This window comes from Saimiri boliviensis, chromosome 9, assembly GCF_048565385.1.
Source record: "Saimiri boliviensis isolate mSaiBol1 chromosome 9, mSaiBol1.pri, whole genome shotgun sequence".
Lineage (NCBI taxonomy): Eukaryota > Metazoa > Chordata > Mammalia > Primates > Cebidae > Saimiri > Saimiri boliviensis.
This window is the reverse complement of record NC_133457.1, coordinates 87,586,145-87,613,009: the sequence shown is the minus strand read 5'-3', so window position 1 is coordinate 87,613,009 and position 26,865 is coordinate 87,586,145. Positions and strand designations below refer to the sequence as shown.

General features: G+C 37.1%; 1 protein-coding gene across 18 annotated transcripts in view; it reads left to right on the top strand.

The window, feature by feature from the left end:
* PLCB4 (phospholipase C beta 4) overlaps positions 1 to 26,865 on the top strand; it is a 396,811-nt gene that overhangs the window by 22,056 nt on the left and 347,890 nt on the right. For 13 of the 18 annotated variants that reach the window (XM_039479588.2, XM_074406257.1, XM_074406256.1 and 10 more), the window contains exon 2: positions 5,550 to 5,604. The exons of the other annotated variants lie outside the window; for them this stretch is intronic. The gene's annotated coding sequence lies outside the window, so the exon portion shown is untranslated. The remainder of the gene's footprint in view (positions 1 to 5,549; positions 5,605 to 26,865) is intronic. 18 annotated transcript variants of the gene reach the window in all.

The window sequence follows — 26,865 nt, the reverse complement described above, 5'->3', positions numbered from 1 at the left end:
AATAATTACCAAATGTTTTGGGGATGGTGATTCTATTTCTTCTCCATGAGAATTTGTAAAGTTGTTAAATTCGGTTTCTTTGGAGTCATCTCAGTTTATTTCACTGAGATGTTTACTGGATAAATATTTTCACTGAGGTTTTCATCAGCTTTAAAGAGATAGTATTTATTCAATGCAAAGTGTTAGGAGCCTATTGCAATATACATTCAATTTTTTTTTCTTTCAACAGTAGATTTGTTTCTCTTTTTGGTTCAAATGAATTCATTATTTTAAACTGCTTTAATCAATTCAATATGTTGTATTCATAGACACAGTGGATTTTATTTATAAGCTTCCCCAGAGACCAGGGTCCCCAGAGTCTTGGTGCCACACATTCTATAAATGTGACAGGAGAGCTGGGTGTTTGTACCATACATGGGAGAGGGCTGATTTCTGAAACTAATGCCATTGACTCATAGGTTTCTTTTTGTTGTTTCTAGGTTATACAAGTACATGGTGGCTTTAAAAAAAAAAAAACATGCCATAGATATGTAGAGACTTTATAAGTCTTTACAGCTGTAAAGTGAGCTAGAGAAAGTCACCAGCTGGGTCATATGGAACCACATCTGGTTTATGATACGGGCACACAGTAATTATGCTTGAGGTTACAATGGAGCCTCACCTTGCTTATGTTTTTGGCCATAGACCGAAGGTTCCTTTGAATGTTCCCTCAGCTAATGTAGGTATGCAGTTTATAAATAATATTTTAATAAGGAGAAAAGTGGGAAACAGCATTGTACAACAGAAACATGAGAGCCGACCTTCCTAGGTTCTGATCTTCACAGGTTTGAATATCCAGTGTGTCTTTTGCTAGAAATGTGACCTTAGTTGAGCTCCTTAACTCCCACTGAGCTTGTCCTCATGTGAAAGGGGAGAGACTAGTGACTAACTGGGGAGTGGTGAAGACTGCATGAAATACCAGATGCAAAGTGCCTAACACCTTACCTACATTATACAATCACAGCTATCTCTTAGGTGTAGTTCTGTTCTTTTCTTTCTATAGACATTTGATTATTAAATACACAATTAGTTTGACTGTTTATTAATTTTTTTTGAGGACTGCATGCTTTTTATAAAGTCTCTCGAAAAAGTAATCTCTATATAGTTTTGCTTCTTCATTCATTCAGCATTTGTCAATACTTGTTACAGGCTCGCTTCCTGAGGTCTAGGAGTTTGTGTTGTATCAAGAGAGATCCACAGCTAACAGAAATTACTATAGAATTTTAAGTCCCACATAAGGTGCATTCCTGAGGCCCTATAAAGCAGAGTAACAGCATTTGGATCAGGTCAGCTCTTCAGCCCTCAAGAGGCATCTTAATGTTCTTGTTTTCTGTTTTTTAGTGATGGTCCACTTCTGATGTTTAATCTAGCCATGCCCCTAAATGTTTACTTTTCTTTGTGAGACACATGGGTTTTTAAGACTGTCTTAAATTAGAAGATTCTTCATTTCTTTGGTCATTGGAATAGCATTGCTGTCTTTCTTAGCATTGCTGTCAAAAAAAAAAAAAAAAAAGAGAATGAAATGATTCTCTTTTCATTGTTAGTATCAAAATGTAATGGTCCTCAGGAAAGCACAGTGTGGCTTGGTAGAGTGACGTGCCTCGTTGTTTTTGATGCTTTTTCGATTCTCCCTGAAGCTTGTTGGTGAGTCTGTTGGGTGAGACACCTTCAGAGTCGACAGTTGAAAACTGTTGATGAGGTTATGACTGGAGTGGTGACGTATCTGATACTGAACGGTTATAGGGAGCATTACAGTTAGTTGAATCAGGAGCAACTTCTGAGGACACAAAGGGGGAAAATAAGTTATAGCTGGTGTATATTATAATATTTTTGTCTGTGAATGATAGAAAACAGCAGACTAAACTCACAGAAGTTTAAGAGAAATGCAGGCTTAGGAATCTAAGCATTTTGTGCAGATGTGGCGTCTCAGCAGTACCATCAGAGAAGCAGGGTCCTTCTATCCTTCTCTCTACTCCTTATCATTTAGCTTTTGTCTTCATAGGTGTGAGGTGGCTCTGTACCACCCAGGAGCTATTTCCAGGAAAGGGGGATTGGGACATGTTTATATCATGAGAATGAACTTTCTCAGAGCTCTCTCTCTTGTATCTCATTTGGTCAAAACTGTGTCATGTGGCTGTCCCTAGCTGCCATAGTGTCTGGGAAAGCAAATTATTTTAGCATAGTATATTGCTTCCTAATGTTATAGATGTTCGCTAGGCAAATACCTGTAGCCACCATACCTGGGAATTTTGTTTTTGTCACATCTACTAGCTTAGTCTTAGATTTCATGATTTGGTCACTATTAGATGCTACTTCATTCATTCACTTATCTGATAAATATTTATTAAATGCATAAGGCCTTGTGATACCATTCCGAATTTAATAAAACTAGTCCTCATATTATGGCTGCATGAATGTAAAATATCTAAATATGGTTGTGAGCTAATGGCTGTTTCTGTTAGCTCCTGTAGTAAATGGCTAGAACTGTGATTTTCAAATTGAAAACAACTGTTTAGCTGACCTCCATCATGTAACTCGTTCATAATTATTACCCCTACCCTCCCTCCTCTGACCGTCAATCCTTTTACCAATAAATTTGGAAGCCTGCCTCCTAAGGCTGAGTTGCTCTGGTTTTCCCATAATACTCCCTTTTCCAGCTTTTATATGCTTACTCATTAAGTCAGACAAATTTCTTTTTCAGAGTTTGGCATTGTTTCTCTATTGGAAAGGAAACAGATTGTTTTGGGCCAGGAAAGCTTGCAAAAGAAAATAGAAGACTGTGAACTATGTTTTTTCTTTTCTTGTTTTTAATCATCACATCTCATGTTAGGATTCAGTGTTGGGTCTTGGCCTGTTTTCTGTTCGGAGGGAATGTGAGGTTTTTCTTACACCTGGTTTATTTTTCATGTAGGCTTGGCACAGTTTTACACATGGTCTTTCCCCAAACCGTGACATAAATCCTGCTTTTTATTTTATGTCCAGGGTCAGGTTTCCAGTAGTGGTGTCTGGCGGGGTCAGTAAGTCAAATTCCTAGGCCGTGAGGATGATTTTACTGTGTGTCACAGTCCCTGCTTGTTGTGAAAGCTCACTTTAGCCTCATATGACCCCTTTTTGGCTCTTTCAAATTTTAGTCAAATTGAGTGGTATAATCCATAAAGTGCCCATCCTTTGGCCGTTTTGTGGTGATAGATCACTCAGCTAGGATGAGCGGGTAGCAGATCTGATAATTTATATCTGTGGCTCCAAATCTTTGCCACAAACAAAGGATTTATAAAAATTGTTCCCTCTTGGATCTTGTAATTAGAAAGATTTTTGTTCATGAAACAGCACATTGATATTAATGATATGTTATTCGTTCCCCCAATTACATTAATCAAAGGTGTATTTAACTACCTACAATTTCTGAAAAGCATGAGATAACCAGTGTTCCTATGTTGATGTTACTTAATTCAAAGCGGGATACCTAAAATAAAAAAGGAAACAAAATATATACTTATTATTGCAACTAAATACATACTCGTTATTTGACTTTTGGAATATTGAAATAAATACTCAAAGCCATCTTTATGATTTTGTAAAAATCCATACATATAAGCTTTTCATTTTTCCTAGTATGATACTCGATTTTTAAAATTTTTGCCTGAAGTATTTCCTTTTTTTGTTAGAGTATTTCAAAAACAGAAAGGTTGTGATATTTATGATCTGTACATTTCTCTCTGTATTTCACAAATAATTTCCATCAAATGAACATTTTAAAAACTTTTTATTATGGAACATTTTGAATATACATAAAAGTACAGGGAATATCACAAAGAACCTTCGTATATTCGTCATTGCACTATAACAAAGTCATGGCCAGTTTTGTTTCAGCCATTACTCCTCCCCATCAGTGACCCCAACTAGATTGTTTTGAAGCAAATCCATATTTGAAACAAAAATAGATATATTATTTCTGGTTGGTCAGTTATGGACTGAAGCTCTATAAGTGGCCCTACCCCAGTTGTTACTATGTCATAGATTACGATTTGGCTGAGTGTGTGTGCAGTGACCCATGTGTCCATTATTGATCATTGATCTATCCTGGCTTTCTTAGCTTTCTTGGCTTTCTTTTGTTAGCAGAGCTTACCTGCAACTCTATTTTCAGAAAATAGAACAGGCAGCTACTACCCTCACTATACAGTATTGGCAGTAAAGGGGACCGAAATAATGCTGGCTGACATATGCAGGGATGAAGAGCAAGAGAGGAAAGGCCTCAGATGCTGGCTTACACTGGGGAGTCCACATGGGGCATTGGTGTTACTTTGAAGGAAAGAGGTTCTATAGCTAACTAAGCTTGGCCAAGAAGAGTGGAACTCACCTTGGCTGTTTGCAGACATGGAAGTGGTTGCAGGGTTCACAATCCTTTCAGCAGGACATTGTGAGAATTTCTTATTTAAAGTTTAAAAAGGATTTTTATTCTGAAGTGAAGCGAACACAAGCTAATGTAGGAGTTCTCATTTGAGGAGCCGGACACCTCTGGACTGTGGTCTCCTTGAATTTATGCATTGGCAGTCTTTTCAAATCCTTGGAGCTCTTTTGGGTCAGAATCCTGGTCATTGTTTCTAAGTCTATATATCATTATCCCCATTGGAAGTTAAATTGCAGATGAAACCAAACATATACATTGTCAGAGTCAGAATTACATTCTTGTGGATATTATCCTGTTGTCATTTTAATTAGATTTGACTGGAAATGGTTTATAGTAGTGAATGATTAACTTATATTAAACTGAACCATTTACTTTCTTATTTTGGCTTGAATATGTAAAGTTAACATAATTTATGTCAACATGTGATCTTGAAAATTCATATTTAGTATTTATGAGTGACTAGTAGGTTTCTGTGTCAACTGTTTATTTAAAGTAATACATGTAAAATAAAATCAGAGGGATTCTGTTTTTATTTAAATTTTTATGTAGTTTTTTGTAATCTAAAAGTCTTAGCTAAGTAAAATAAAGCCCCTAAATATAGATTATTATTGGCTTGGACAATTAAAAAAATCAATAGAAGGAGGTAGCAGCTTATAGTTGTTACCTTATGTTACCTACACAGTTTATTACAACCTTTTCACCTCATTTTCCCACTGGAAAAGCAGAAACAAGAATGGAATTTTATATATTTCCTTCTTTGTTTATACATTTATTTTACGGAATTAAACAAAATGTTTGAAAATATGTCATTGGGCTAGATATGAAGTAAATACTTTAATTTTGAGCAATTTTCCTTGATTTTTATCCATTTTCCATTTGATTTTATCCATTTTGTTTTTTAAAAAAATCATTGGAATTAAAAACTATAAAATGTTTTATATAGATAGAAATGAAGAAGTATTTTAAGGCTAATTTAAAGTTTCCATTTCTTTAATATTATAAATGAAACACTACATGATAAGATTATAGGCTAGTCTTAAAAATTCACATTTGCTATTTATTGTTACTAGTAGATAGTTTTTCTTCTATTTTTTCTTCACAGGAACAGACGGTTTCTCTCTGATACAGAATCCTGAAATGTGATCTCTCTTAAAAAGGTAGGTGTATGTGCTTTTTAAATTTGTGAGTTTTAAGGCATTTTATCTTGAATAGATTACAACTCATATGATTTAATCGAGAAGAATTTTTTATGCTGCTAACAGAAGCCATTGTGAATTGAATGAAAACCTCAGATTCATCTTTCTAAATTCAATGTTTAAGTTTGCCAGTCTTTTTAAAGAATGACTATTTTGAGAAAATAGTTGATATCTACAGCAGTCAATGCATCTGATGTGTAATAAGTGAGTACCTCTCAGCAGATACATTTTTTATTGTATTAGATTTATTTCAGCTCATCTTGATGAAATGTGTTCCTGTCTTTTTCAGTGAATGGCATATTTCTAAGAAACCCAGAGAGTTTCGAAGTGTAAAATGGTCTGTGGCCAGTAAAAAATGTGATATCTTTCATTTTTTGTATGTGTGAGACTTCTTTTCCAGAGTGTGGATTGTGATTTGCTTGATGCTTTGTCAGCTGTAATAAGGTTGGGGGCATTTTTGGGTGTATGGTACATTTTTGTAATGTATACAGAGCCTCCAAGAGGTTTTCAGATTTCATGGAGTGAACTCATACTAGCCTAGGAGCTGCTTTTCTTTTCTTTTCTTTTTTGAGGCAGAGTCTTGCTCTGTCGCCCAGGCTGGAGTGCAGGGGCACGATCTTGGTTCACTCCAACCTCTGCCTCCTGGGTTCAAGGGCTTCTCCTGCCTGAGCCTCCCGAGTCGATGATCTGCCCGCCTCGGCCTCCCAAAGTGCTGGGATTACAGGTGTAAGCCACAGTGCCCAGTTTTTTTTTTGTTGTTGTTGTTGTTTTTTGTTTTGGTTTTTAATCTCATACTTTTTATTTTGAAATATGGATTGGCTCCCCTGTTCTGAAAGATGTAATTGGGGACTTGGTTCTGATGAGAGCTGTGCATTCAGGGGAGTGCCTGTGGAGACTGGGAAACCTCTAGCCATGAGTGGTGTGATGGGTCCTATGGGGCTGTCACCCCAAACCACAGGACTGTCTCAGAGATTTGGGGGGGATGTTTTAAGGTCACATTGGTAGTATCTGACCTTGTGCCATTATCCTTTCATGTTTGCTCTCAAGATTGTGAGATTTTAGCTCTTAGATAATTTCTGGGCTGAAAAGTTAGGCTGTAGAAACAGTTTGTCCTGATTTATTATAATAACAGATTTGTGATGCTAATGGTGTCTTTTGTCAATCTTCTGCAACCTCGCAAAAGTGACCATTCACCTCCGGCCATCTAGCTCCTGGCCATTCCTGCCCTAGGAATGGCTTGGTTCTCCTCTGACAGAGCTCCCTAAGCAGTTGTTCACATGTTACTTGTAAAGCACCCATCTCTAGATAATAAAAGGGAAGATTATGGTCCATACTAGCTCACTGGGAATCTAGTATGGAGAACAAACATACGTTGATTTCCAAATTGGCAATAGAGGAGTTGAAACTGAGATGTGATGTTTGGCCTATTTAAGATAAATTGAGCCACCTGTGTCCCGTCTTGTATTTGGACATAAACCTTATGAGAGTATGCTACCAGAGTGAACTTATGGAGACTAGAGAGATTGCTGATAATTTGCTTCAAAATTGGAGTTCAAAAACCTGCTGTATGCAGATTAACTACAGTGAATTGACTGCATAATTGTTAAGTAAATTTTTTTTTCTCAGAGTATTTCTTCAAATTTTGGCTTCAAAAATGACACAGAGAAACATGAGTTGGTCAAAGACAGACAGTAGGGATAATTTTTGGTAGGACAATGACCAGAAAAGAGTTAATAGGTATGATATACATGTTGAGTTATAAACATACACTTTTAGGGAATCCAAATTATTAAACCTTGATCATCTTTGAATGATAGATAATTGGACTTAACTGCAGCATATATCATTTGTATCATATATCTGCTACCAGATATATATTGAAAAAATTTGACTTCCAGCTACTAGGAAGGTTGCTTTTTCACATGTATTAATCTTGGGAATAAATACTCATGTATCTGCAAAGTAGTCAGACACTTAGGAGCACAGTCTTGAAAAGGCTCCTCAGCTGTGTGGGTAACATAGCCCAGGAGGCTGTGGAGTACTGTAACAGTCCTGGAGTACATGGAGTGTTAGCTTTGTGGTGGTGGTACTAAGTGGCATTCCTAGGATGTCTCATATATTAAATAAATAGTCTCCTATGTTTATATATATATGACTATTTAAAAACTCTGTATAGCTCCTGCTATAAGGAAATGTACATGAATATAAAGTGTTACTGAATTAAGAGGAGCTTTTTTATTATAATGTATTTTCTTAATCAACAGAGATTAAAACTACTTTATACTACTATTATAAATGGCTAACAATTCATTTTGACCCTAAAGATGGGTTCTCATAATCAAAGAAGTTGAGAATTGTTGCTCTAGGACATAGGGAAGGTATCTGAATCAGGTTAAGATTGGATTCATGATTCAACCAAGACAGGGCCAGAATGTTTTTAAACAGTCAGAAAGAAATACTCAGATGTTTATTTCATTAGATATTAGATATTAGATTAGGTTACTAGGAACAATGGAGGAACTTCCTTCTAAAAACCTTTAAACAGTCAATTTTCTTGTATGCTGCATTGATTATGTGTATTCTTCAGTACAAAAGCTGGTAGCCACATGTGGTCATTTAAATTTAACCACATATAGTTATTTTAATTAAGAAAATCAAAAATTGAGTATATCATTTACACTGTTCACAATTCATACGCTCATTAGCTGCATGTGGCTAGAGGGCAGCACATAGAACACTTTCATCATCACAGAAAGTTTTTTTGTGTGTGACAGTTCTGAGGACAATTGTCATCACTAGGAATGCCACTAGTAGTACCCCCACCATAAAGCTATTCCTAGTGGCTTTGCCCCTGGGGTCCTGGCAGTGAATAGAGAAGACAAAGCCTGATTTGCCCTGTAAATCCTGGGAGATTTTTATGGACAGGAGTCCTTAGTGAAAGCATGGAAAAGAAAATTGTTTCCCGCATAATCTTCCAGCTCTCCTCCCTTTTGAGATGACCCATATCTCCTGACAAGCAGCAGGGGTCCATGTGGCAGTCTGAATTAACATTTTATTATATGTACAGTATACATTCATCCCAATTTGGGCTGCCTGGCATGGGGAATCCTTTTCCTGAATTTGGGGGCATCTGATATTGTGTGAAGCTTGGTGAATAAAAGTGCTATTTCTCTTAACTTCCCAAGCAGCAGTGCCCACTTTTGTGTTTTTCTTGGTGTCTGCCAGCAAGTAGGTACACTCATGGGACTTCAGGTTTGTCACACCTGGGACTGGGGCTATGGAGAGGTGGCTTAGAGAGACAAACAATGATTTGGCATTCTGCCCATCACTGGTGCAGGAAGCACCGTGGCGGCAGGTCCAGAGCTACCTGTGGTGACCAGCACCAACAGTGCAGTGGGTGAAACAGAGTCAGTTACTGGGAACAAAAGCAGTTCTAGTGGAAACAGCCTTTCCTGAGTGTAAGGAGCCAGACTAGACTCCTCTGTTCTAATGGACATCCTCCTTACATAAATAATAACAGGACAATTTAATTTTATTTGTTATTATTAATTTTTTTTAGAGACAGGATCTTGCTCTGTTGCCCAGGCTGGAGTGCAGTGGCATGACTATAGCTCAGTGTAACCTCAAACCTCATAATAGGAAAATTAAAAAAAAAATCAAAAGAAACCATGTAGCTGTAACACAAGGACAATACACTGACTTGTTGAATGGAAAGGAATATCATTTAATGGAAGAATATGTATATCAGAATTTCAGATATCCCACATGTTCTTAGTAATGGAGCAACTGATTTTTATTTTTGATAGAGAATTGTGTTTATAATTCTGTTTCTTATACTCAGAATGTAATCAAAACCATTGCCTGTGAATAATTACTATTTTTCTGATCCCTACTGGCTAGGCTAATCTGCCTGTTTTATTGCTTTTCCAGAACAGACAGACTCACATATTGTTTGACATTATGGTTTTGAGTTTTTAAGCATATTGTCTCTTCCTCCTGTGTACTGATTCCCACTTTCATGCACACAGCAGCTGTGTGACCATCTGCATCATCTCAACTGTGCCACAGCTTCTTCTGTAGGTGTATGGTGTGTTGCCCATTGAGGGATTCCTCATCCCAAGCATGATTTTGTTGTGGGTAGGCTGCCCACCTGTGAGTGAAGTTTCTTGTGGCCCATTTCATCATATTTCATGATAACTGGTCAGAGGTTTGCCTGGCAGTGGAACCATCACCCCAGGGACAGAGGTTGCTTGCTGTCCATCATAGCTTGTGCTCAACCCTCAAGAGAAAAGTATGGTGTGAACAGCTGCCCAGCCAGGGAGAAGTATGGTGTGGAGCAGCCTCCAAGGGTGTGTAGGTGAGCTACACGACTTGTTCTCACTAAAGCAATGTGAACAGTCATGTAGGGCAAATCTGGGACACAGCTTTGAAATCCCAGGCTCTATCATCCTCTTTCCTGTGGTTGGATGCCAATAATCTGGGAGGCCTGAGGGGATGCTGAGAGACAGGATTAAGTGAACCTAACTCTAAATCATTGCATTATGGATGGCTTTTCACTATTCCTATTCAGTAATCCATATGTACCTGAACAGAAAATTGTTAATAGTCATATTTGCAGTCTTTCCCAGGAACAAACTCTATACAGTGAAAGATGGAGCATAAATTATGTGAGGGAGAGAAATAAACTTCTGTTATGTTGACTCTCTATATATTTTCAGATTTGTCCATTGTGGAAGCTGACATTAGCCTTGTATACACCCTCATTCAGCCACATAAATCTCATCATTTCTTCTTATCGGTTATTAGCTGACATTTTTTTTTTTTCATTTTTTAGTTGCCCATTACGTGGAATCATCCTCCTACATTGAGTAGTAGCATGGCTTATACATGAGTATGATTATGGCCTGAATACATTTCCCTATATATTGCTTAGTGATGCTAAGCAATGCTAAGCATTTCCCTTTGTGTTGACTGGTGATGCTAAGAGTTAGAGGAGAGCTTAATGCCTCATTGTAAAAACAATTTGCTAGTTTTCTAAATCAGCATTTTTATTTTTATTTTTTTGAGATGGAGTTTTGCTCTGTTGCCCAGGTTGGAGTGAAGTGGCATGATCTCCGCTCACTGCAACCTTTGCCCCCTAGGTTGAAGTGATTCTCCTGCCTCAGCCTCCTGCATAGCTGGGATTATAGGTGCCTGCCACCATGCCTGGCTAATTTTTGTATTTTTAGTAGAGACATGGTTTCACCATGTTGGCCAGGCTGGTCTTGAACTCCTGACCTCAGATGATCTGCCTATCTTGGCTTCCCAAAGTGCTAGGATTATAGGCATGAGCCACCATGCCCAGCCATAAATCAGCATTTTGAGTGACTTTTTAATCCTCTTGGATCACCAGGAAGATTATGATAACTGAGAATGCAAGTTCAGTGACTAATTTTGCTTCATAAATGCATAGAAAATCTTTGATAGTCTTGTTAAAAAACGTTTCCCAGGCTTGAGTTCTATATAGACAATAGAGATGGACAGTGAAGATGGAAAGAGGCAAATGATTATACAAAATCATCTTAGATTAAAACAGAGGGAGAAAGTATTGATGCTCATTTAAAAGTGGCAAACGTGGTGGTTCAAGATATCCATTTTGCTTTTGGCATGACATGTAACTGATAGCTTGGCAGAGATAAAGAATTAAAGATTTAATGTTTTTGCTTTTTAGCTTACTGTGTATTAACTAATAACATTTTTTTCTTCTATAATATGGATATAGCAACTCTATACCTGTAAGGTTATTAATGGTGGTTTTATGCATGCTGATGTATTTGAAATATTTTTAGTCCTTTAGGGGAAAAGTACTTAATAAACATAAATAACTACCTATGTTAACAGTTTATTTCTCCTGATTTAATGTACCTAATTTTCCCCTTAATAATACCAGAGCATATTTGGGGGTTGGGGGGCTAGAGCTTGAACAAATATAAGACATTATTAATATCAGCACTTTGTAACCTGAGACAGATGATCTAATCTCTACTGCTATATTCTCTGGGGGTTAAAGGTGCTATTCAGCAAGATTATTATGAACACAAAAAGTTTACATAAAATAGCTGCATGGCTGTCACTTCCATATAAGCTAAGAAGATGCTGATAATATTTAAGTCTAGGACTTGTAAGAACCCCTTTGTTCTTCTTCATGTCTACTCTGCCATGGTACTTTTTTTTTTAACACTTTGGCATATACTCTGTGCCCCAGTATTGAGTACTTCTCAAACTTTTTGGCCTAAGACCCATCTATACTCTTAAAAATTGTTCAGAGTTCTATATACCTTTTTAACATGCAGCTTATATTTTCACTATTTGCTATATTAAAAAGTAAAATGGGGACATTTAAAAATATTTAAGTAACAATGATAAACCTGTTACATATTAACATAAATAATAATTTTTAAATAAAGAATTACTCTGTTTTTCAAAACAATATATGTTTGGTGAGAACAGTGGCACCATTTAATATTTTTACAAATCTCTTAAAGTCTTGCTTAATAAAAGAGATTTGAATTTCCTTATTTGCTTCTGCAGTCAGTTCGTTGAGATACTGAACATGATGAAGACTCTGGAAAACTCTTTCGGAGAGTGAAAGTAATAAAAGGAAAATAATTTCTTAGTATCAGTATGAAAATAATTTTGACCCTTTGCAACCTTGAACTTGTCTTGAGCACACAGTTTGAGAGTGATTGGTCTACATTAAATCCCCAAAGGCTGTCTTTAGAGTATTTCCAGTTTTGTCATATTTACTGCTTCGTAACAGAAAATCCCTTTCCCATCTGAAATATTAGTAAATAACTATTTCTCTCTACTTAATTCTTATTCAGGGAAATAACTGAGAGGCTAAATTATAATTTTAATTTTAGGCAGCAATTTTCTCATTTATTAATTGCACCTTCAGAATATACTGGCATCTTAACCCATTTCCCCCATTCCCACAGCTGCTTTTAAGTCATTTTTTCTCATTGATATGCACTATTATGAGAACCTCTAAATTGGTCTCTGTCCCAGTTGCTATTGCTGTGCAACAAACCGTCCCAAAACTAAGTGCTTAAAACAGTAACAATCACAAATCTGCAGTTAGGGCAGGGTTTAGCAGAGAAAACTCATCTCTGCCTCTTATGGCATCAGCTGGGGATATTTTGACTGGGTACCGGAGGATCCACTTGTGAGATGATTCACCTACATGCCTGGCAATTTGATACTAGCAGTTGACTGGGAGCTAAGAACTGGGGACTTCCGTCATCACTATGTGGGCTCTCAGTGCACTGCTTAGTCTTCCTCATAGCATGGTGGCTGAGTTGCAAGAGTAAATGTTCCAAGAGATAGGAGTAAAAGTTGTCACTTTCTTAAGGTCTGGGCATGGGAGCTGGTCTAGTGTCATTTTTGCTGGATTATTAGTCAAGCAGCCACAAAGCCTAAGTTCAAGGAGTGGGAATACAGATTCCTACCTCTCAACTGGAGAAGGGTCATAGAATTTGGGGACAGTGCTTTAAAATTACCGTACTGTCTCTGCCTCAGTCCTTCTCACCCCCAAATTGCCCAATATTTGCATCTTGCCCTCAGATTTAATTTCCTAGAACATAGCCCTGTTTGTCCCATAGCTCCCCATTTTCTACCTAAGAACAAAATTAATCTTGCTTTCAGAGAAATCCACTTATTATTAGTTTATCCGATTCCTTCTTTAGTATACCCTGTGCTTTAGGCCAGATTTATCTGGGTTTTTCTCCTTTTGTCTTTGATTATACTTTTTTCCCCCTCTTCCTAGAGTATTATCCCTTTAATCTCTTTACATCCTGACATTCTGTCCTCAAGATAAATGCTACCACACACATGAAGACTTCCTTAAGCTCTCCATCCTTCTGTAGCATGTCCTTCTGTTATTTCTCATCATACAGTTTAACTGTACCATTTTAAAGACCTCCCAATTTCTGACTTATACAATAATATATGTATATTTTATATACTCTCCTAGATTTTATGTTCCTTGGAGAGGATTCATATTTTAAAATATAATATTAATCTTTAGGTACCCTGATATCTTGAGATATATGTAACAAGTGTCTGATTTTTAAAAAATGAGTGAATGAGGATATGAGTAAAATTAGCAGAGTGAATTTAGACTCACCTAAAAATTTTAATCAATAACTATGATTGTTGACAAAAATTGCTGCTTAGCCACAAACTAAATAACAATTGATGATTTAATTACCAAGCATAAATATTAGACAATATTATTAAAAAGAGATCACACCTAGAATAAGAGCACAACCATACAAATGTTGGGAGTAACTCTCCTAAAAATGTATAGTAGGAATTAAGTAAGAAAAGCTACAAAACTCAATTGTAGGACATAAAATGAGTTTCATACTAGTGGAGAGAGATTCTTTGTTCTTGGAAAGCCAGATTCAATATACTAGTACAAAAATATCAGTTTTGTTCTAATAAAGTGTACACTCAGTACAATTTATATCAAGACTAGGGAACTTGACAAAATGATTTTGAACTACATCTGGAAGAATGAACCTATTAATACTCTCAGAAGTATAAGAAATATTTATGAGGGGCACTTGCCTTCTTAGATATTAAAGAATATTTTAAGTCAATGATGATTAAACAATGATATTGATACAGGAATACATCAATGAATAAAATATTAAAGAACCTTGTTTTACATATATATGTATGGATATTTAGTATATGGTAAGGTTGGTGTTTCAGACTGGTAGGAAAAAGGTGAATTACTCAATAAAAGATATTGGGACACCTGCCGAGTCTTCTGGAAAAACAAAGCAGGTTCTCTACCACACGGCTCATGTAGAAATAATTCTAGTGATCAAAATTATACATGTAACAAGATAAGCTGTAAATGTAAGAGAAAAATCTATGGATAAATATTTTTACAATTTATGTGTATATGGGGAAGGCATCTCTAAGTAGAAATCATGAAGGAAAGGATTTAAAAATATGACTACATATACATATGTTTTTACATCTTTATTTTTCAAAATGTTGGCAACTGTCTCAACTTGTTTGAAGGACAGGTCATGTACTGGGAAAATATTTACAAACAATATAATCAACAAAGGCTGATATTTCTAAAGTACACAGAGCTTTTAAAATAAACTCTTATAATGTTATCAGCAAGATGAACATTTAATAGAGTTGTGGAGTAAAGAGGCAATTCATAAACTAATGAATATGGCGCCATGAAATACATGAAAAGATGGTCAAATCTGTCAGCTATCAAAAGTGCAAATTAAACCAACAGTGGTATATTATTAGGTTGGTACAAAAGTAATTGTGGTTTTTTTGCATTGAAAGTAATGGCAAAAACCACAGTTACTTTTACACCAACCTATATTTCGCAGTAACTAAAATGACAAATAAAAACAAGCAAAAAGATCATAATTGATGATGCTGTGGGCAAACAGTATAGTTTTTTTTCAAACTACACTGAAGGGCAATCTTTTCCCAATGTGTTTTTGACAGATGTGCTTGTAACATACAGTGAAAATAAGAAGCCAGAGAAGAAAAATCACAGATATTCATAATAAAACATCAAATAGGACACACACACACATACACACATATAAAATATTCATCATACATAAAATTAACTCTCTCAAATTGAATTAAATGTTTTTAAATGTTTACTCTCAATTTCTGGACCTATCTCAGTGGACCAGTAACACCTTGCTGCCTAGCACCATGCTATGAACCGCTCTTAGAATAGTACTTCTTTAATGTGCCAATGGAAACATAAACTGGGTCAGACTTTCTGAAGGGAAGATTGGCAGTATATATAAGATTTTAAATGTGAAAACTCTTCTTCTATTTCTTGGAATTTGTTGTAAGGCAAATTGGATAGTGTGTAAGATTATTTATCTTAGTGTCTTTAGTGATAGAGAAAAAGATGAAACCTAAATATCCTCCAGTAGGGTAGATGGTTAAATAGTTATGGTAGAGTCAGACTGTGGAATATTATGTGGTCATTAAATAATTAAGCAAATGTATATTTATTTTTTATTACGGAAAATTTCAAATATACACAAAAGTAGAATGAATGTCTAAACCATCTCCATATGACCATCACCCAGCTTCAACGGTTACCCACTCATGGCCCATCTTGTCCTTGCCTCTTTGATTAGATGTTCATTTTTTATGTGAAAAGATTATCATGACCTTTTGTAAAGAAAAACCAGGTTATAGTGGTGCATTTATTCACTCGTTTAACAACTGTGGATTCTCCCCTCAGCTCTGATGTGGCACTATTCTAGCAGTTGGGGCTTCAGAAGTGTATTAAAAAAGCAAGAAACTCAGCTTGCAGCTTAAATTCTAGTGGGGAAGGCAGAATAACCAACAGTCAAAATTTTAGCACATAGTTACTGATAATCATTACAGAGAAACAGAGGACTAGGGAGCAGAAGGTGTGTTGTCATTTTAGAAAAGATGGACAGGGAAGGCCCCCCCTGCTGAGCTGGTGGTCTCTGAGTCAAGGCCCTAAGTTGTTAAGGAAGGACGGCATGTCATCTGCGGGGTGACCTCCCCAGGCTGTTGGGGGTGGGAGGTGGCACACGCAAATGTTATAAGGCAGAGGTGAGCCTGCTGTGTCTGAGGAAGAGCAATGAAGCCCTGGGGTGGAACACAGGGAGAGTGCTGGGAGATCGGGCAGGAGGGTGAGGTAGGGAGGAGGGTCTTATAGGCCACTGTGCAGACTTCAACTCCTGCTTTAAATGGAATGGGGAGCCTCTGGAGGATTGGGACCCAAGAGGGACAGGGTGTTACTTATATTTGAGAAGACTCACCTTGGCTGCTGAGTTCAGAATACACTGTGAGGGAACACGTCCAGAAGAAGAATCAGGAACCTATGTTCCTGTGTAGTCAGGGGAGATTGGGAGATACTGATTTGAACAAGTTTCGGAGGGATGGAGGTGGTTTGACGGGGTCAGATTCTTGGTCTCTTTCGAAGATGCAGTCAGTAGGATTTGATCACGGATTCCATGTAAGGCATGAGGAAGGAAGAGGTGGTGAAGGGGATTCCAAGGTTTTGTGCCTGGGATGGAAGTGCTACTTACTGGAATGGGGAAGACTGCATTTTGAGAGGTTTGAATGGAGATGATCAGGAGTTGGTTTTGGATATATAAAATGGTAAAATTATGATTCCCACTAGGTGTCCAAAATGAGGATAGAACCTGGAGTTAGTTGATAATTAAGAGTCTGGAAGTCAGATGGGAGTAAGCTGAAGATGTGTAAATGTGGCAGTTGTGAGTCTGGGTGAAATCACTAAAAAATAGTGAGTGTGGACAAGAAGCAAAGACAAGACGCAGAGGACTGAGTCTAAGGGCACTTAGAGGGCAGAGAGATAGGGAGGAAATCAGTGTTAGAGATCGGGGATAAAAGTCAGCTAATGAAGCAGGAGAAAAACCAAAGGCATATGGTGTCTTAGAAGTCACCTGCTGAGTGTTTCAGGGAGGGAGGATTAATCAGATGAGGATGGAGATTTGACCAAACAGGAGGCTGGTGCGAAAATTGGATCAACACAACACGTCAGCTTGAATTTTGTGCTGAGGTATGAGTTGTGAAGCATGGAGATGATGATGATGATAATACTAATTAAATTTGAAAGGAACAACGTCTTCTTTTTTTAGGGGGGGAATGCCAAATATATTCCCTATCATTAAAATTGGATATAGCAGCCAAAAAAGAAAGAAAAATGAACTAAAACTACTGAAATACAATTTTACATGTCATGTCAGATAGTTTAATTTAAATATAAGCTGGTTGATCCAGATGAAGCTGCCCAAATTTGGAATAGCATGGGGGAAAAGCCTGCTGAGAAAGCAAAGTCAATTGCAGGAGAGAGATATAGAGAGATGAGAGAGAGGGGAGAGAGAAAACAGAGAGAGAGAGAGAGAGAGAGAGAGAGAGAGAGAGAGAGACAGAGAGAGACAGAGAGAGAACGAGAGAACGAGAGGAGAGAAAGGGGTAGTTGAAGTAGTTGCATAGGAAAAAGCAGGTGTCTGGCAAACTTTTTAGAATCCCAGAAATGTAAGGTGCCATAAAAAAAAAAGTTAGCTGCTTTTAACAATAGCTTTAGCCTGAATAGACTTAAAAATATATACATTTTTCAGAGATGAACAGTTTCCCCCAATACTTAATATACCAGGATTTTCAGAGCACAGATGTGAATTTGTGTCTCTGGGGCTAAAGTATTGAACGTTTGTAAAATGGTGTGGCTCTAAGAGTACCAGAGTTGTTGTGCTGGAGTTTCAGTTTCTTCTTTAGGCAGTTGATTTGATTAAAACAAAACTAAACAAAACAAAAACAACCAACCACCTCACACTTCTGGTTCTTTCTCTCAAAATTATGAATAAAAATATCAATAAAACTTCAAAATAGAAGTTTAGCAGTCTCCCTATTTGGGAAGGAGAATCTCACAATTTTCACTGGTGGGCAATTCATGTGGGTTGTAACGCACAAGTGTGGGAAATAAATAAAATGATTGCTTTTTTTTTTTTTGGTAATGGTCTAAAATGATAGCTTCTTGATTTAATAAACCTTTCTCCTACTCCCTGCCTGCCACTCCTCTTCAACTTATGTGCAATACACATATTCCAGTACTTATCAAATTATAAAAGCTGGGCTCAGATGAAATAACAGGAGGATTTTTGTTTTCTGTTATCAGTCAAAAATTATTTGGAAAAGAGGCAGAACAAGTTAAATCGTAAGCCTGATATAGTGAAGGGAAAGATTTGTGTGCCAGCCACAGATGGACTAAGTTCGTTCTCACATAAATATTATCCCTTTGTTCTTGCCAGGGTTGGACTGTAGTCATTGTCTTAATTAACTCAGGGAGTTTTCAGTTATAGCTTCAAAATCTCAGTCTTCTGGAAATTGTCATCTGGCTTTGTGTTGTCCCTAAGTAGCTGTGTGACCTTGAGGGGGCCACCTAACCAATTTCGGCCTCAGTATTGGGAGTGAAGTGTGTGGAGGGTAAGTTTAGGTTTCTTCCAGCCCTTATGTTCTGTGAATCTGTTATTCGAGTTTATGGACAAGTTTCCACAGAGAACCTTAGCAGCTTTTTATTATTATTAAGCGATGGATATTTTGCTAAACAGCACTCAACTATTTTTTGCAATCTGTTAATTTGTAGAACATTTTGAAACTCTGCGTGGAAAATAAATGCTCGGGTCAAGGCTAACATAGCCTTTCAACCATATTGTTTGGAATTGTATTTTTTTAAAAACATGTAATTAAAATTAAAGTTGAAGAAGACATGCCAGAAATATATTTTTGATGGAAAAGAACAGTTTACACTGGTTAGCATTTATTTCAATGAAATTTGAATCTTTAAAACAGGATTTAAACATCTTTCAATGGAAATAAACACTATTGTCTCAGATTCATCGTAGTATCTTGTAAACTATGATTTCTCCTCTATTTACACTGTCTTTTGTGGGGGAAATGAAGAGACTAAGTAGTGTTTAGATTATCTCTACCTTTCTCCCAAAGGCTGCTGTGTAATGGTTGGCATCTGAGAGAATAAACAGGAAATTAGTGAGGCTGAGGGTCTCCTTCATCTTTTGCCAGGACTGGACTCCTTGTTTCATTTGTTTTCATAGGACACCAGAAATCCGAGAACAGTATTTACGCTGACTACATTTCTTTTATAGCTGGCCTTTTATAGATGGTCTACATGTGGCAATCTACAGACTGCCAGATCTTTCTGCTTTTCTCCAACTTAGTATGTTGGCATTTGAAATTCTATTCAACATTGGATAGGTTAAAGAAAGTTGAACAGTGCAGCCCTTTTGGCATCGTAAAACACTGTATTTTTTTTTCATAATCATGAAGGTAATATGTTTATTATAGAAGATTTAGAAAATTAATATAATCTGAAATCCCATAACCCACAGATCACCACTTTTGATATTTTACTGTTGCTCTCTTTAGTCTTTCATCAATTTCTTCATCTACTTGTATTCATTAAGCAAGTATTCAATTTATTTTTCAAACTGTTTCCAAGGTGAGCTGCTAAGAATATTAATAGGTGTTCTGGGTCATTGGGGTCATTGAGAAGCTTTCTGTGTCATATATGTTTGGAAAAATGCCAGATTGAACCATGTTAGATTTAACTTTGTCACAGACACCCTCCTCAGGGATGGACTTCCTCAAAGGGTTCTCTGACTCTTCTCTACTTGGGAAGGTACATTCGGCAAAGCCTGGAGGTTATTGGACACAGAAGTAGCTTTGACCCTGCACTCACTAATGTTGTAATGGGGTGTTCTTCAGACGAAAGTGTGGATTTCATTTGGATTTTGTTTGTTGTACAAAATTGAGATCTCATGCTTTTGTAACCTCCTTTTCCTACTTATTATGAATGCTTTCTACTTTAAAACTGTTCTTCAAAGAGTTGCTTTCTCTCGTTGTTATTTTTGAAAATGCTCCATTTATAAAAGTTCCATTTATGAAGCTGGGGCCTAGCCCAGGTGACAGATCATTTCAGCCTGTGGGAATACTCTTGAAAGGTTCTGTCTGGGTTATAAAATGTTTATACTCATTTGAAATGTTTCCGTCTTCCACCCACCCATTCTGACAAACCTTTAATTTTGGACAGTTGAAGCTGTGGATTCACAGTTCCCAAACCCACTGCTAATTTGTTTGCTTTGGAAAGACCTGACAGAAATAGAGTTCTTCTAATGCAAATGGATAATTTTCTCCTATTGATGGGCAGTTCATTTAAGACTATTTTATTTATTGTATTATAAAAATAGCCTCTTTGAGAAGAATGGCCTGCTCCAAGTAACTCTAATAAAACATAGGGATTTTCTTCTATACAGAAATAATTACTTTGATTTAAAATGGGATATTGCCTTCTCAAAGTATTTTTCCACTATGAAGTGGATAGAAGTATGTATTTAATGTGTCTTATAGTCTAGTGGGAAGTATTACTATCAACCTTTCTTCAAGCTTCATTACCTAAAATGTTTTTCTAAAATTAAAGGCAAAGACAAATATGCCTTACATTTAGACCAAATTAAAAAATGGATTTTAATTTGGATAGTTCCTTTACCTGTGCTTTACTTTCATTATTACAAAAATATCCTTGACTTTTAACATTTCACAACAGTTGTGACTAATTTTTATTATCTAGTTGGAAGTGTTAAAAATCTGAAGAGAAGGCTTTTTATAGTGATTATCTTTGTGAACAGTGTTTAGATAAGTTTTGGAGATCCTACTCTTTTTTTTGTTGTTGTTCTTTTGAGATGGAATCTTGCTCTTGTTGCCCAGGCCAGAGTACAGAGGGACTTTCTCAGCTCACTGCAACCTCCGCCTCCTGGGTTCAAGTGACTCTCCTGCCTCAGCCTCCCAAGTAGCTGGGATTACAAGCATGTGCCACCACACCTGGCTAATTTTTGTATTTTTGTGGATATGGGGTTTTACCATGTTGGCCAGGCAGGTCTCAAACTCCTGACCTCAAGTGATCTGTCCACCTTGATCTCCCAAAGTGCTGGGATTACAGGTATAAGCCACTATGCCTGGCACAAATACCCTACTTTTTATTGGTTGTCTCACACTAATTGATAATGGTCAGTTCCTTGGGCATAGACCATATGCCTTTAAAATATTATAAAACACTTTGTAAAGTGTTTTGTTTTATGAACAGCTTATCTGGGCCAGGCCTGGGGCACATTTATAGACTGTTCCTTTATGCAGTTCCTGGACAAGTGCATGGCTTTGAAAGACTGGAGCTGAAAAGCATAATGTGCACTTTTGGCCTGGGGATTCCTTATAGACAGTATGCTGATTTCCCCAAGGAAAACTGATTTTGCATGAAAAAGCTTTTTCTGTAATTATAGAAATATTCTCTTGCCTTTTTAAAAAAATTCAGCTTCTCAAATTGCTAAGTATAAAATTTTGCCCTTTCCACAAAGGCAGGCCTTGCTGAAGGAATTGGCTGCTGAAAAATCTCATGCCAGGTCCCTAAAGCAGCTAAAGGGAGACATTTTAAGGTTTGAAATGCAACAGGCTAGGAGGTGGGGAAACGGCAGACCCGTGAGTCTTGACATCAATTTGTGTGAGTGTGTGTGCAAGGTGCCATCCCACAGCCTATACTTAGAAGAAAAAACAGACTCATTAAAGGAAAAGTGAAGTTTGTTAATTGAGTTTTTCTTTTTCCGAGTTGTGCTTACGTGGTTTAAATTGTAATAAAAATTAAAATGCTTGAAATGTTTTGGAGCCAGAGCCCTTTGCTGCTTTAGCTCATGGGCACCTCCCAGAATGCTTCCTCAGATAGCAGCACAAAACACTGGCAGTTCCCCAAGAGAACATTCTTTGAGGACTTCACTGCGATTGGGAAAGGGAACTTCACATTCTGCAGGATGTGTAGTCTGCATTCTAGGGTTGCTTGTTGCCTTCCGTGGAAAGTGTTATTTTATTATATCTTTCAGATATGTTATAGATGGGAACATCCAAATACCTGCTTTTATCTTGATCAAGAAATACAGGGAATTGGTGTACTGGGGTATCTCACATATTAGGAGAGACACTTTGATTACCTTTGTGGATTATTACTTTTCTAATAACCAAACTTGTTAAAATGCTAAATTTTATTTGTGTTTTAATAGCCCAAATTGCTAAATGGCTAAATAATCTAATACACTAAATTGCCAAAATAATGCCAAACAGAATTAAACTTTCATTTGGTTCTGAACAATTTTCAGTGTCCCCAAGTCATTATCAATATTACATTAATGTAGAAATCTAGTCGTTTGCTGTCCCTGTTAATAGAATGCCAAACAAATTGAGTCAGGCGTATATACCTGGTGTTGTGTTGCATGCAGGAGAGTAGAAGAGAGTGCCTAATCAAGCTCACAATGTGATTTTTGCTCAAGATGTGATGTTTGGCTGGGTACGGTGGCTAACACCTGTAATCCTAGCACTTTGGGAGGCTGAGGCGGGCGGATCACTTGAGGTCAGAAGTTTAAGACCAGCCTGGCCAACATGGTGAAACCCCATCTCTACTAAAAATACCAAAATTAGCTGGATGTGGTGGGGCTTGCCTGTAATACCAGCTACTTGGAAGGCTGATGCAGGAGAATTTCTTGAACCCGGGAGGTAGAGGTTGTAGTGAGCCGAGATCGTGCCATTGAACTCCAGTCTGGGGAACAGAGCGAGACTCCATCTCAAAAACCTACAGGGACTTACTCCTGTTGGAGGCACACATTTCTAAGAGATAATTTGGGATTGACATACGACTGTGCTTAATAAAATTGTTCAGGGGGTGGTGCTGATGCTGGGAACACAGAAGACAAAGTGAAATAATGGCAGTGTTGAGTTTTAAGCTGGGCGGTGACCTGATTTGTTTATCATTTGGAGGAGAAGTCAGAAAAGGAAAGCAGCAGCCTAGTTAGAGGTTTAGAGATGAGCGTGAATACTGAGTGTGTCAGGGAGGGTAATGATAGTCTGAGCTCACTGCATTAAGAGGAAGTGTTAAACGCTAACCTTGAGGCTCATTCCAAACTCCTAGCTTTTCCCCTTTTTCTTTCTACTTACTACTCAGCAAGGTAATGAGGGATGGCTCAAAATGTGGGATTAATCAGGAGAGGAAGACTATCAAGTTCTGTTCAGTTTGTGCATCTGGGGAGAAGCTGTTTAGAGCAGTGGCCAGTTGTCAGCACTCTTCCCCCGATCCCCAAATCACAGGCAGCTTTCTGGAACCATATTACGGCACCCAGGGAGAATTAACAGAGCTTCCTAAGATGCCTGTGTAATGACATTGCTTCCTGTCAAACACACTGCTGTAAAAGAACACGCTTCCTGATGATGGCCTTGACCAACCTCACTTTTAAGGGCCTGTGCACAGTTCTGTTGCCTGGAGGAGGTGAGCTGTAACACCAGCCTTTGCTGTGTTTGGCGATGAATCGACCCTGATGACTGTGAACTTTGCAGGGGGAGGGTGGGTAATTGGCCAGGATATCCCTCCTTTACTGTCATACTTGCTGAGGTATTAGTTCTGCAAATGGTATCCTTTGTGGATCTTTGTGTTTGTTTGAACAAAGGTGAATGAATGACTTTATTTTATAGCCTTTTCCTCTAGTTACTTCCTTATTTTAATAAGCAAACCTTATTCTAAGAGTTAGTTTCTATGCTGAGAACAGTAGGCCTCTCAACTATTTAAAATTTTTCATAATCTTACTTTATTCATTTTGTAAATCCTGAATAAATTGAAATGAGAACAGTGCTGATGGTCCTCATAGAGACTGAAGTGAAATGTGGACACAATCTAAAATTTATGTAAATGAGGTGCTTCTAGGTATAACACATATATAACTCTGCTTATATATTATTTAATAATAAAAATGCCTCCACACTATAGTGCTTTATGAATAGATTTTAAAACTTCTTATAGTATAATTGAAATGTAAATTTAGGCCAGGAGCAGTGGCTCAAGCCTGTAATCCCAGCACTTTGGGAGGCCGAGGCGGGTGGATCACGAGGTCAAGAGATTGAGACCATCCTGGTCAACATGGTGAAACCCCGTCTCTACTAAAAATACAAAAAATTAGCTGGGCATGGTGGTGCGTGCCTGTAATCCCAGCTACTCAGGAGGCTGAGGCAGCAGAATTGCCTGAACCCAGGAGGCGGACGTTGCGGTAAGCCGAGATTGCGCCATTGCACTCCAGCCTGGGTAACGAGCGAAACTCTGTCTCACACACTAAAAAAATAAATAAATTAAAAAAAATAAAAATAAAAGAAATGTAGTGTAATTACTAAGAATTTATTCCATTAATTTGAATTATTGATAGGCTTGATTCTTCTTAATCCTAATGATACTTGCAGGCCACGGGTAGTTATTTAGCGTTATCAAAGTTTATCTTTATGATGTCATATCTTGAGCAAAGTTTATCTTTATTGTGTCATAATTTTACATTTAGTATGATTTTATGCTCTAAATTTGGCCTTTTTCAAATTTGTAATAGGTTTTATTAAACATTAAATACCATTTTAAAGTAATGTAACAGGACTTTGGAAAATAGAAAAAAAGAAATCTTTTATAATCTTGGCACTTTAACATAAAAGCCAAGATCATTTTTTCTACATTTTGAATCCTCCATATGCCCACACATATTTATAGCTAAAAATGTGAGTATATATACAATTTTATATTATTCTTCACTTATAAAATTAGCATTTCTGATATTGTGTCCTGGGATGTGTGTGTGTGTGTGTGTGTGTGTGTGTGTGTGTGTGTGTCTTCAAATCTTTTATGAAATAAAATTTAAAGTTATGAAAATATTAGTGCCCAATTCAATTCCCCTTGCTCCATTCCATTTCACATTCCCAAGAAGTAACTTCTCAGAATTGGATTTTTGCTTTCTTATAGTTATATGCTCTTGTCCCATGTATGTATAAGATATATGTGTGTGCACATACATTGTGCGTGTTCATAGATACACACATGCAGTGTATTGTGCATTCTAAAAATGTACATGCTTGCGACCATTTTGGCGGCTCAGTTCATTCCATTAGTTTTGCCTCACCTGTCATTATGTCAGTATCACAGAGCTAAGACTGGGATGAGGCAAGCAAGGCATGCGGGGCACAGAACTGGTGCAGGCATCTGCCCTTATGCTGTAGGAGCCTTGGCTGCCTTCTCTAATCTCAGCCCTGACAATAGCTTTATAGAAACTTTGGGCATTTTGTAGGTTGAAGTCTTGGCTATTCTTGGCCCCTTTACTCTTCAAATAAATTTTAAAAAAACAGCTTTTCAAGTTACATGAAAAAAAAAAAATCCCAGTGGAAATTTAACTTGAACTATAAGAAATTTATCTATTAAATAAGGGTGGGGGATGGATGTCTTTAACATTTTGAGTCTACCCACCTGTGGAAATGCTGGCTGTATTATTGAGTTAGGTCATTTTTAATGTCTCTTAAAAAATGGCTTTTTCTATAGCATCTTGCATGTTTTGTTTTCAACTTATTTCTGCATGCCTTAGAGTTTTTGTTGTTGTGAATGTGAATATTTAAAACTGCATTTTCTAATTCATTGTGGTTGGTGTATATGAAAGCAATGATTTTTTAATGTTCCTTTTTTTCCTGCAGCCTCCCTTAATACTCCAGGTAGTCCCAATAGTTTGTCTACAAAATCATTTGGATTTCTTCTGTAATTCTATTATCGGTAGTTTCTTGGTGTTCATACTTGTAATTTAATGACTATATAATACCTCATTTATCATTTAATATGCTGTTGAACACATGGGAAGTTCCTGATAGCTTCTATTTTAAATATAATTATAGTGTATACCTTCATACATTTTTTTTTTCACCTTTGCAGTTATTTTACTGGGATTCAATTTTGTAATTTCTGTCAAAGGGTGTGAACATATTTTTACAGCTCAGGACGTGTTGCCAAACTGCTTTGTAGAAAGCTTTGAATCCTTTCACACTGCCACCGGAAGTGGGTAAGAACACCGTTCCAACCAGGTAGATTGTGATACCTGGAATGCTGTGAGTCTTCTGACTGATTTCCTGTATCCATTCTTATCCCTGTTTAATCAATCTTCCACACAGCAGCCAGAATTATTTTCAAACATTTAAATGAGATTGTATGATTCCCCTGCTGAAAAATCTTCCAATGGCCTTTTTTAAAATGTAGAATTTAGCCTACACTTCCAATTGAGATTCCTGTATTCTGGCCCTTTTCTTTCTTCTAAACTGCCCTGCTTTTGTTCACTGGGTCTCAGCTACACTCTCCTTGCTGTTGCTCAAACTTTCTTGCCTCATTCCTACCCCAGGGCCTTAGCAATGGCAGTTCCCCCTGCCTAGGACATTCTTCAGATCATTATATGACTACCTCTTCCTATCATGCATGAATTTCTTGCTCAGATATCACCTCCCCAGAATAGACTTCCATGACTTCCCTTGTAAAATAACACTTTTTGGTCATCTTCTTTTCTCTTACTTTATTTTCTTTACATATTTTTCATTGTTTGAAATTATATAATCTTATTATTTATCATTGGCTTCTTCAAGTAGAATATAGGGTCCAAAAAAAAAAGCTTTGTCTAGTGTTGACTGTCATTATATATCAGATTTTCTAGTAGGATATTTAAAAAGTTAAAAGCAAAAGGACAAATTAATATTAACTTTTAATGCATGATATATCTAAAATATTATTTT